The 12,906-nt window shown below is 38.0% G+C and overlaps 1 long non-coding RNA gene across 1 annotated transcript; it reads right to left on the bottom strand.

The window, feature by feature from the left end:
- Positions 1-1,207: 1,207 nt before the first annotated feature.
- Positions 1,208-7,351, bottom strand: LOC138026000 (uncharacterized). The gene is made up of 3 exons (XR_011127214.1): positions 2,382-7,351; positions 2,240-2,292; positions 1,208-2,145 (listed from the first exon to the last, which is right to left on the bottom strand). It is a non-coding gene; the product is annotated as an uncharacterized lncRNA (long non-coding RNA).
- Positions 7,352-12,906: the final 5,555 nt, after the last annotated feature.

Genomic DNA, 12,906 nt, shown 5'->3' with positions numbered 1-12,906 from the left:
TACTTAATTAATACCCTGACCAAATTTCGTCTTGATATGATTACCCTAAATGTATCTAAGGGCAGAATGTTTGTCTGAACAAAGGAGAAACTATTTCGGGCGTCCTTAAATCTGTCCTAATATGCTTGTCCAACAACGATTTTATAAACCTTGCCCCGTTTACTATGGGTAAAACAAAGACTAACGAAACAGCCTAAATCTATAAAGTCGACTGAGTTTAACTATAAATTTATTGTCCTTTTAGTATTCACTCGTTTACATCGGGTGTGCAAAGACCTACTCTGAACACCTAGAAGGGAACTCTTATTTTTACGACAGATTCTCTGCGCTACGATTGGTTCAAACGGATAAAGCTTGGTCATTCAAGGTCATGTCAATCATACCTGACGAGTCTTTAAAAAAAAAAAACACCTGGAAATTGTCCCTAAATATTGACGTTTGTCTGTAAAAGCAAAACAATAACATTCTCCGACAAACGACAGCCAATTGTCGAGGACGGAGATAAGCTAGGTTTCAGAAGAGAACCCATTTCCAAAGCAATGTTGGTGAGGGGCAAGGATACTCTTGACCTCTGGATGGTTCGATAGATGACTGCACAAAACATGTTCAATGGTTTTACATGAGATGTATGAGAAGGAGGAGAATACCACTTTCGTCAAGACTGACTAAAAATCACTTGCAAAAGCTGAGCACTTTCTGAGGCAAAGGTCTTCAGTACCCAAGGTGATATTTGATCAGGGCCAGTAACTTTGTTAGGTTTGAGTTTCTGCAGTTGCTTCTCGAATCCAGGGATGTTTATTACAAGCTGATCAATTTGAGGGTGTGGGCTTGGTGGGAGCTGGAGCAGGTTTATTGTCTTTAAGAGTCAATTGAATAAAAAAGTTGTCTTCAACTCGCAGTGAGGAAATACCAACGCTCTCAATTTTACATAGTTCGAGGGTTTACCACCACCTTCCTCAAAGGAGCCGCTGATAACATCGACGTATTTAGTATACGCAAGGTGTTCTTTTTGTCCAAATTGCGATATTTCTTGTATGACTGCCAAAGCGAGGCACGTTTAGAGCTTCTAGCCTTCTTGAATAGCCTTTCCCGTTTTCGCATTATTCTTTGAATTTGTCTTGTTATCCAAATGAGGGCCACAAGTTTATTAGTATTTCTACGCTATTTCGCGATAACCTCGTTAAATTAAGACTAAAGGAGCCTCATATGGGATTTCACTTGTTTATTAGAGACCCACTTATCAATTAGCAGCTTTCACCTTAGATGAGAAAAATAACCAATATGCATCGACAGAAAAATTATGCGGTCTCTTGCATAACGATTAATGTACAAGTTGGTTCAGTTTGTTGTTGAGGCCATCAATATTAGCTGGTGGCATTGACGACGTAAAGGGGATGAACACTTGAACGAGAAATCCCTCAGCGATTTACTGTCTTTCCTTGCAACATCTCACAACACGAACCGTTCCTATCACAGTGTGGTACGAAAGACGCCCATTCGAAATTATTTTCTTTATCACCGTCTTATTTTTTAAATGCCTGCGGGTGGACGAGTTATTTTTGAAGGAGGCGTCTTCCTCTTTCCCAGAGCATATAACCATAACAAAGCTTATTTGGTCCACTTGACTGCGACTATAGCTACGAAATTTTTATCACTTAACCCTTCCCTCCATTAGGGTTTCCCCATTGAAAACGTTCGAAGGAGGCAGTCTTTGAGTCAACAGAAATGTTGTTATCTTATATACATGTTGTATCACCCTTACGCAGAACTAACAGGGATGTATCCATTTTTTTTTTAATAAACAAGAGGAAAAATGACGATTGGCTGCCAATAACATGAGAAAGAGAAGTCCAGAAAGATAACATGGATTTTTAAGTAAAACAATCTAAGTTTTTAATTGATTGAAGAATTAATTCAAATCTTTTATCACAGAATGTAGTTGGGAGCTGCCTGCCGGCTGCGAAAAACCAGACTTTCGGTTATGTCTGGAAACATAGTCCTGGCCCAATGCAGTACAGCACGACACCCAGGCGTGTCACAAAACCTATTCTTTTTTTTGCCTTTTTTTCTTTTTAATCAGGGTAAAAAAAAAAAATTTTCTTGCAATCCTTTGGGCTTATCTTCTTTCAATTTAACCACCAGTTCCTGGAAACAAGAACAAAAAGTTGGATGTTAAAGTTAAAAGAACAGTGCTCAGGAAAATTACTGTCTTCTTACAGACGTTTAAGAAATTTCCTACCTTTCAAGATTTAGTGACAGGGCACATGGATTTCTCTGTTCACTAATGCAAACCTGTAGGAGTTAATACAAATCATTAATAACTTGAACAATGTTAATATTTCATACCACTGGGGCCAGGGATCTTACAGAATTTAACTTACCTTTGGATAAACGAAGACTTTTTTGACAGGACTCCAGCTTCTCCTGAGGCAGCCACCTGTTCTGCTGACAGCAGCTTCCATTCCTAATTACCTAGTTCCCCGTTATAAAGATTCCCCACCAAGATAAATGCTGCTGCATACATGACCTACAATGCTACCTTGTGCTCAAAAGATGTACTTTTTCATATTGCAATACAGTCTAATGACGTACAACATATTTCCTTAAACTTCAACTAAACGCTTTGTTGCAATGCAGACTCTTGTATTACAGTAAAGTTAAACCCTTTTCTACAAACTGAAAGCCAACAAAATGCAATCTGTCGCTGACCTTAAGGTTGTTTCCCAATCCAAGCACTGTTTCAACCAAAACAAAGCATACAAAGGTTTGCAAATATAGAAGTATTTCATGACACCTGTTATGCTTGACAAAAATTCATGAAAATATCATTCCACATGTACATACAGTGTATGAGCGCAACTATGTAATACCTTTCCCAACAGCTGTATTATCCATAGAGAAATGTGTTTAGGTGGCTAGTTTATGCTTTGATACTAGAATAGAAACTAGAATAGAGGATGACCTGATAGTATTTCTTTCAAGGACCTGTTGTGCACTTGTGTCCTCTTTAAATCTTTAACTAGATGTCACATGCCATTTTAATGCTGCCACTTTAATGCTGTGAAGAGTTGCAAAGTATGCACTGTTGGCCAAAAAAGAATTGACAGGCAATTTGACAATGTTACCTGGAACCTGGCGATCATCCAAATTGACTAAAAAATTGATCACATGAAGCTTGTTAACTTAAATGGGACCTGCAGCTTCAGCTTACGAGCAACTAAAACAGAAAGGCTTCTCAACCATCCCTTGACATCATATCCTGAAATCAAAATTTTCCAGTGTCTTCCATGTTCTTGCTGTATAGAATTACAAAATATGCACTGTTTTGAACCAAAAAAGCATACAATTCAAAGCTTGGTAATAAGTCATATGATAAAAACTTGCCAAAAAAACCCTCTACAAGGTTTCCTCATTTTCTTCTAACCAGGAACTGACAATGAACTTTCGAGAGGAAGTGCAACATTCACCTACAACATGGATGAGATGATACACTTGTATCCTTCTTCTTGATCGACGGAAATTCAAATGTCAAGTAAAATATCCAGCACATTAATTGTCTACTTCTGCAGAGGTTTGAAAACAGAGGTTTGAAAACATTTGGCCGTTCGGCACATGAAAGCTGGAAAAAAGGACATTGATACCTTGTGTTGTTTCCTAATTTTGATGAAAGAAAAGTGGCTAAAGTGCAGCTAACACATTTTGCCACAGCTTAAAGGATTGTTCTCTCTTGAATAAACCAGTCATCAAGGAACATCCTGTTGGTTTGGTGTTGGTTGAATTGCTACTAAGTGTTTAAAAGCTGTATGCAATGTTACTAATGAACAAAAGAATTGTTTTACAGCAAATGGATGTTAGTTACTTGGAATTGCCTTTTCATCCAACAGATGTAGCTGACTTTCATACACATTTTGAAAATTCCAAGGGAATAATTATGCATGGCATGTGGTTGCCATAGTTATTAAAGGAACTTGCCAAAATAATCATGCAAGGTTCCCCTCCCTTTAGTCCTTAACTCTGAACTGCCATTGAACTTTCAAGAGAATGTGCGATATTTGCCTACAACTGGGATTAGACGCACTTGTATCTTTGTTCTTGATTCAAAGTAATTTAATGTCAAGAGAAACATCCAGTCCAGTATATAAGATGCCTACGTCTGCAATGAGTTACAAAACATACACTGTTTGGCACATGAAAGCTGAAAAAAGAGACATCGATACCGTCCAGCAACATTTCCTATCTTGAAGAGATGTGCGGCTTAAATGCTGCTCTAAACACTATTTGTTATGGCCAAAAGGATTCTCATCTCCACTTGAATAAACCAGTCATCAAGGAAACATCTTGTTGGTTAGGAGTTGAGTGAACTGCTACAAAGAGTTGCAAAGTATGCACTGTTGGCCAAAGAACAATTTACAGAAAATTCAACAATGTTACCTGGAAACTGGTGACCATCCAGATTCACTTTAACGTTGATCACATGAAACTTGCCAAGTTACATAGGAGGTGTAACTTCAGCTAACGAGTAGCATGATCAGAACGACATCTCAACTATGCCTTAACCTGGCATCCAAAATTCAAAATTTAAAATCCAGTGTCTTCCATGTTCTCGCTGAATAGAATTACAAAATATGCACTATTTTGAACAAAAAAAAAGCACACCATTCGAAGCATGGTATGTGGTTGCCATAGTTATTATGAGAATTTGCCAAAAAAATTCTGCACGGTTCCCCTCCGTTTAGTCCTCAACTCTGAACTGCCATTGAACTTTCAAGAGAATGTGCGATATTTGCCTACAACTGGGATGAGATGCACTTGTATCTTTGTTCTTGATTCAAAGTAATTTAATGTCAAGAGAAACATCCAGTCCAGTATATAAGATACCTACGTCTGCAATGAGTTACAAAACATACACTGTTTGGCACATGAAAGCTGAAAATGAGACATCGATACCTTGCAGCAACATTTCCTATCTTGAAGAGACGTGCGGCTAAAATGCTGCTCTAAACACTATTTGTTATGGCCAAAAGGATTCTCATCTCCGCTTGAATAAACCAGTCATCAAGGAAACATCTTGTTGGTTAGGAGTTGAGTCAACTGCTACAAAGAGTTGCAAAGTATGCACTGTTGGCCAAAGAACAATTTACTGAAAATTCGACAATGTTACCTGGAAACTGCCGACCATCCAGATTGACTTTAACGTTGATCACATGAAACTTGTCCAGTTACATAGGAGCTGTAACTTCAGCTAACGAGTAGTATAATCAGAACGACATCTTAACTATGCCATAACCTGGCATCCAAAATTCAAAATTTTAGATCCAGTGTCTTCCATGTTCTCGCTGTATAGAATTACAAAATATGCACTATTTTGAACAAAAAAAAGCACACCATTCAAAGCATGGTATGTGGTTACCATAGTTATTGCGAGAACTTGCCAAAAAAATTCTGCACGGTTCCCCTCCATTTAGTCCTCAACTCTGAACTGTCATTGAACTTTCAAGAGAATGTGCGATATTTGCCTACAACTGGGACGAGATGCACTTGTATCTTTGTTCTTGATTCAAAGTAATTTAATGTCAAGAGAAACATCCAGTCCAGTATATAAGATGCCCACGTCTGCAATGAGTTACAAAACATACACTGTTTGGCACATGAAAGCTGAAAACAAGATATCGATACCTTGCAGCAACCTTTCCTATCTTGAAGAGACGTGCGGCTAAAATGCTGCTCTAAACACTATTTGTTATGGCCAAAAGGATTCTCATCTCTGCTTGAATAAACCAGTCATCAAGGAAACATCTTGTTGGTTAGGAGTTGAGTCAACTGCTACAAAGAGTTGCAAAGTATGCACTGTTGGCCAAAGAACAATTTACTGAAAATTCGACAATGTTACCTGGAAACTGGCAACCATCCAGATTGACTTTAACGTTGAACATCACATGAAACTTGTCAACTTAAATGAAAGCTGTAACTTCAGCTAATGAGTAGTATAAACAGAACGACATCTTAACTATGCCATAACCTGGCATCCAAAATTCAAAATTTAAAATCCAGTGTCTTCCATGTTCTCCCTGTATAGAATTTCAAAATATGCACTATTTTGAACAAAAAAAGCACACCATTCAAAGCATGGTATGTGGTTGCCATAGCTATTGCGAGAACTTGCCAAAAAAATTCTGCACGGTTCCCCTCCGTTTAGTCCTCAACTCTGAACTGCCATTGAACTTTCAAGAGAATGTGCGATATTTGCCTACAACTGGGATGAGATGCACTTGTCTCTTTGTTCTTGATTCAAAGTAATTTAATGTCAAGAGAAACATCCAGTCCAGTATATAAGATGCCTACGTCTGCAATGAGTTACAAAACATACACTGTTTGGCACATGAAAGCTGAAAATGAGACATCGATACCTTGCAGCAACATTTCCTATCTTCAAGAGACGTGAGGCTAAAATGCTGCTCTAAACACTATTTGTTATGGCCAAAAGGATTCTCATCTCCGCTTGAATAAACCAGTCATCAAGGAAACATCTTGTTGGTTAGGAGTTGAGTCAACTGCTACAAAGAGTTGCCAAGTATGCACTGTTGGCCAAAGAACAATTTACAGAAAATTTGACAATGTTACCTGGAAACTGGCAACCACCCAGATTGACTTTAACGTTGAACATCAAATGAAACTTGTCAACTTACATAGGAGCTGTAACTTCAGCTAACGAGTAGTATAATCAGAACGACATCTCAACTATGCCATAACCTGGCATCCAAAATTCAAAATTTAAGATCCAGTGTCTTCCATGTTCTCGCTGTATAGAATTACAAAATATGCACTATTTTGAACAAAAAAGCACACCATTCAAAGCATGGTATGTGGTTGCCATAGTTATTGCAAGAACTTGCCAAAAAAATTCTGCACGGTTCCCCTCCATTTAGTCCTCAACTCTGAACTGCCAATGAACTTTCAAGAGAATGTGCGATATTTGCCTACAACTGGGACGAGATGCACTTGTCTCTTTGTTCTCGATTCAAAGTAATTTAATGTCAAGAGAAACATCCAGTCCAGTATATAAGATCCCTACGTCTGAAATGAGTTACAAAACATACACTGTTTGGCACATGAAAGCTGAAAATGAGACATCGATACCTTGCACCAACGTTTCCTATCTTGAAGAGACGTGCGGCTAAAATGCTGCTCTAAACACTATTTGTTATGGCCAAAAGGATTCTCATCTTCATTTGAATTAACCAGTCATCAAGGAAACATCTTGTTGGTTAGGAGTTGAGTCAAATGCTACAAAGAGTTGCAAAGTATGCACTGTTGGCCAAAGAACAATTGACTGAAAATTCGACAATGTTACCTGGAAACTGGCGACCATCCAGATTGACTTTAAAAACGTTGATCACATGAAACTTGCCAAGTTACATAGGAGCTGTAACTTCAGCTAACAACTAGTATAATCAGAACGACATCTCAACTATGCCTTCCTGGCATCCAAAATTCAAAATTTAACATCCCGTGTCTTCCATGTTCTCCCTGTATAGAATTTCAAAATATGCACTATTTTGAACAAAAAAAGGAAAACCGTTCAAAGCATGGTATGTGGTTGCCATAGTTATTATGAGAACTTGCCAAAAAAATTCTGCAAGGTTCCCCTCCGTTTAGTCCTCAACTCTGAACTGCCATTGAACTTTCAAGAGAATGTGCGATATTTGCCTACAACTGGGATGAGATGCACTTGTATTTTTGTTCTTGATTCAAAGTAATTTAATGTCAAGAGAAACATCCAGTCCAGTATATAAGATGTCTACGTCTGCAATGAGTTACAAAACATACACTGTTTGGCACATGAAAGCTGAAAATGAGACATCGATACCTTGCAGCAACATTTCCTATCTTCAAGAGACGTGAGGCTAAAATGCTGCTCTAAACACTATTTGTTATGCCAAAAGGATTCTCATCTCCGCTTGAATAAACCAGTCATCAAGGAAACATCTTGTTGGTTAGGAGTTGAGTCAACTGCTACAAAGAGTTGCAAAGTATGCACTGTTGGCCAAAGAACAATTTACTGAAAATTCGACAATGTTACCTGGAAACTGGCAACCATCCAGATTGACTTTAACGTTGAACATCACATGAAACTTGTCAACTTAAATGAAAGCTGTAACTTCAGCTAATGAGTAGTATAAACAGAACGACATCTTAACTATGCCATAACCTGGCATCCAAAATTCAAAATTTAAAATCCAGTGTCTTCCATGTTCTCCCTGTATAGAATTTCAAAATATGCACTATTTTGAACAAAAAAAGCACACCATTCAAAGCATGGTATGTGGTTGCCATAGCTATTGCGAGAACTTGCCAAAAAAATTCTGCACGGTTCCCCTCCGTTTAGTCCTCAACTCTGAACTGCCATTGAACTTTCAAGAGAATGTGCGATATTTGCCTACAACTGGGATGAGATGCACTTGTCTCTTTGTTCTTGATTCAAAGTAATTTAATGTCAAGAGAAACATCCAGTCCAGTATATAAGATGCCTACGTCTGCAATGAGTTACAAAACATACACTGTTTGGCACATGAAAGCTGAAAATGAGACATCGATACCTTGCAGCAACATTTCCTATCTTCAAGAGACGTGAGGCTAAAATGCTGCTCTAAACACTATTTGTTATGGCCAAAAGGATTCTCATCTCCGCTTGAATAAACCAGTCATCAAGGAAACATCTTGTTGGTTAGGAGTTGAGTCAACTGCTACAAAGAGTTGCCAAGTATGCACTGTTGGCCAAAGAACAATTTACAGAAATTTGACAATGTTACCTGGAAACTGGCAACCACCCAGATTGACTTTAACGTTGAACATCAAATGAAACTTGTCAACTTACATAGGAGCTGTAACTTCAGCTAACGAGTAGTATAATCAGAACGACATCTCAACTATGCCATAACCTGGCATCCAAAATTCAAAATTTAAGATCCAGTGTCTTCCATGTTCTCGCTGTATAGAATTACAAAATATGCACTATTTTGAACAAAAAAAGCACACCATTCAAAGCATGGTATGTGGTTGCCATAGTTATTGCAAGAACTTGCCAAAAAAATTCTGCACGGTTCCCCTCCATTTAGTCCTCAACTCTGAACTGCCAATGAACTTTCAAGAGAATGTGCGATATTTGCCTACAACTGGGACGAGATGCACTTGTCTCTTTGTTCTCGATTCAAAGTAATTTAATGTCAAGAGAAACATCCAGTCCAGTATATAAGATCCCTACGTCTGAAATGAGTTACAAAACATACACTGTTTGGCACATGAAAGCTGAAAATGAGACATCGATACCTTGCACCAACGTTTCCTATCTTGAAGAGACGTGCGGCTAAAATGCTGCTCTAAACACTATTTGTTATGGCCAAAAGGATTCTCATCTTCATTTGAATTAACCAGTCATCAAGGAAACATCTTGTTGGTTAGGAGTTGAGTCAAATGCTACAAAGAGTTGCAAAGTATGCACTGTTGGCCAAAGAACAATTGACTGAAAATTCGACAATGTTACCTGGAAACTGGCGACCATCCAGATTGACTTTAAAAACGTTGATCACATGAAACTTGCCAAGTTACATAGGAGCTGTAACTTCAGCTAACAACTAGTATAATCAGAACGACATCTCAACTATGCCTTCCTGGCATCCAAAATTCAAAATTTAACATCCCGTGTCTTCCATGTTCTCCCTGTATAGAATTTCAAAATATGCACTATTTTGAACAAAAAAGGAAAACCGTTCAAAGCATGGTATGTGGTTGCCATAGTTATTATGAGAACTTGCCAAAAAAATTCTGCAAGGTTCCCCTCCGTTTAGTCCTCAACTCTGAACTGCCATTGAACTTTCAAGAGAATGTGCGATATTTGCCTACAACTGGGATGAGATGCACTTGTATCTTTGTTCTTGATTCAAAGTAATTTAATGTCAAGAGAAACATCCAGTCCAGTATATAAGATGTCTACGTCTGCAATGAGTTACAAAACATACACTGTTTGGCACATGAAAGCTGAAAATGAGACATCGATACCTTGCAGCAACATTTCCTATCTTCAAGAGACGTGAGGCTAAAATGCTGCTCTAAACACTATTTGTTATGCCAAAAGGATTCTCATCTCCGCTTGAATAAACCAGTCATCAAGGAAACATCTTGTTGGTTAGGAGTTGAGTCAACTGCTACAAAGAGTTGCAAAGTATGCACTGTTGGCCAAAGAACAATTTACTGAAAATTCGACAATGTTACCTGGAAACTGGCAACCATCCAGATTGACTTTAACGTTGAACATCACATGAAACTTGTCAACTTAAATGAAAGCTGTAACTTCAGCTAATGAGTAGTATAAACAGAACGACATCTTAACTATGCCATAACCTGGCATCCAAAATTCAAAATTTAAAATCCAGTGTCTTCCATGTTCTCCCTGTATAGAATTTCAAAATATGCACTATTTTGAACAAAAAAAGCACACCATTCAAAGCATGGTATGTGGTTGCCATAGCTATTGCGAGAACTTGCCAAAAAAATTCTGCACGGTTCCCCTCCGTTTAGTCCTCAACTCTGAACTGCCATTGAACTTTCAAGAGAATGTGCGATATTTGCCTACAACTGGGATGAGATGCACTTGTCTCTTTGTTCTTGATTCAAAGTAATTTAATGTCAAGAGAAACATCCAGTCCAGTATATAAGATGCCTACGTCTGCAATGAGTTACAAAACATACACTGTTTGGCACATGAAAGCTGAAAATGAGACATCGATACCTTGCAGCAACATTTCCTATCTTCAAGAGACGTGAGGCTAAAATGCTGCTCTAAACACTATTTGTTATGGCCAAAAGGATTCTCATCTCCGCTTGAATAAACCAGTCATCAAGGAAACATCTTGTTGGTTAGGAGTTGAGTCAACTGCTACAAAGAGTTGCCAAGTATGCACTGTTGGCCAAAGAACAATTTACAGAAAATTTGACAATGTTACCTGGAAACTGGCAACCACCCAGATTGACTTTAACGTTGAACATCAAATGAAACTTGTCAACTTACATAGGAGCTGTAACTTCAGCTAACGAGTAGTATAATCAGAACGACATCTCAACTATGCCATAACCTGGCATCCAAAATTCAAAATTTAAGATCCAGTGTCTTCCATGTTCTCGCTGTATAGAATTACAAAATATGCACTATTTTGAACAAAAAAAGCACACCATTCAAAGCATGGTATGTGGTTGCCATAGTTATTGCAAGAACTTGCCAAAAAAATTCTGCACGGTTCCCCTCCATTTAGTCCTCAACTCTGAACTGCCAATGAACTTTCAAGAGAATGTGCGATATTTGCCTACAACTGGGACGAGATGCACTTGTCTCTTTGTTCTCGATTCAAAGTAATTTAATGTCAAGAGAAACATCTGAACTGCCATTGAACTTTCAAGAGAATGTGCGATATTTGCCTACAACTGGGATGAGATGCACTTGTATCTTTGTTCTTGATTCAAAGTAATTTAATGTCAAGAGAAACATCCAGTCCAGTATATAAGATGTCTACGTCTGCAATGAGTTACAAAACATACACTGTTTGGCACATGAAAGCTGAAAATGAGACATCGATACCTTGCAGCAACATTTCCTATCTTCAAGAGACGTGAGGCTAAAATGCTGCTCTAAACACTATTTGTTATGGCCAAAAGGATTCTCATCTCCGCTTGAATAAACCAGTCATCAAGGAAACATCTTGTTGGTTAGGAGTTGAGTCAACTGCTACAAAGAGTTGCAAAGTATGCACTGTTGGCCAAAGAACAATTTACTGAAAATTTGACAATGTTACCTGGAAACTGGCAACCACCCAGATTGACTTTAACGTTGAACATCAAATGAAACTTGTCAACTTACATAGGAGCTGTAACTTCAGCTAACGAGTAGTATAATCAGAACGACATCTCAACTATGCCATAACCTGGCATCCAAAATTCAAAATTTAAGATCCAGTGTCTTCCATGTTCTCGCTGTGTAGAATTACAAAATATGCACTATTTTGAACAAAAAAAGCACACCATTCAAAGCATGGTACAGGGCTTCTGATAGGATGCGGAAAAAAATTAAAGATTATGCGGAAATTTTTGGCCATATTATGCGTAAACATGCGTTGATTATGCGGAAATTACACCGGATTATGCAAAAATTTAAACATTTATAGAACTAATAATTAGGCCCATCCAATGTATGTACATACTTATGGTAAATCAGGACTCGACATTGCGACCAATACAGTCGCTTTTTCCCTTTGCGATTAAGATATCTGGCCGAGTCGCCAGTTTGCGACCAGCATTCACCGTTAAAATAAAAGGGTTAGTAATTGGCATTTTGCCAATACTTTTGCTAAATGAAATAAAGCAATAAAAAAATATTTTGTGTCTTGTCATGAATTTTGTTTCAATTTGGAGATATGTAGCAAAATTGTAACGTGGTTGAACCACGATCCATACCATCGATCATTCACCATTTTCAGCGATTTTTTACACATACGTATTGCAGGCTCTTTGTTTTGTACGGCAATGATTGTCCCTACTTTACCAGAGTTACAAATGATGGAATTTAATTTGCTACTATAACTTGCGGTTCAATTTTCATACCTTGTATCTTTTTTAAAAATTTCGAGCCTAGGGTATGTTATGAAAACGGTTTAACTAGAGTCCAGGCTCATTCCCAAAAAATGAGTGGAAACTGCTTACGAACTTTCATCTTGCGCACGAAATGGCATGTTTTCTTCACTGTTCAGGAAAATAAGCAGTTCAAAATAGTCAATCTCTTCAAGGCTTTTGTGTTTGTGAGGGTGGTAAGCAGCTGCTTTATCAATAATATCAGGCATTTCTTCAAAATTATGCGGAAAA

The sequence above is a fragment of the Montipora capricornis genome, chromosome 12 (assembly GCF_036669925.1).
Source record: "Montipora capricornis isolate CH-2021 chromosome 12, ASM3666992v2, whole genome shotgun sequence".
NCBI lineage: Eukaryota > Metazoa > Cnidaria > Anthozoa > Scleractinia > Acroporidae > Montipora > Montipora capricornis.
This window is presented reverse-complemented; position numbering and strand designations above follow the sequence as displayed.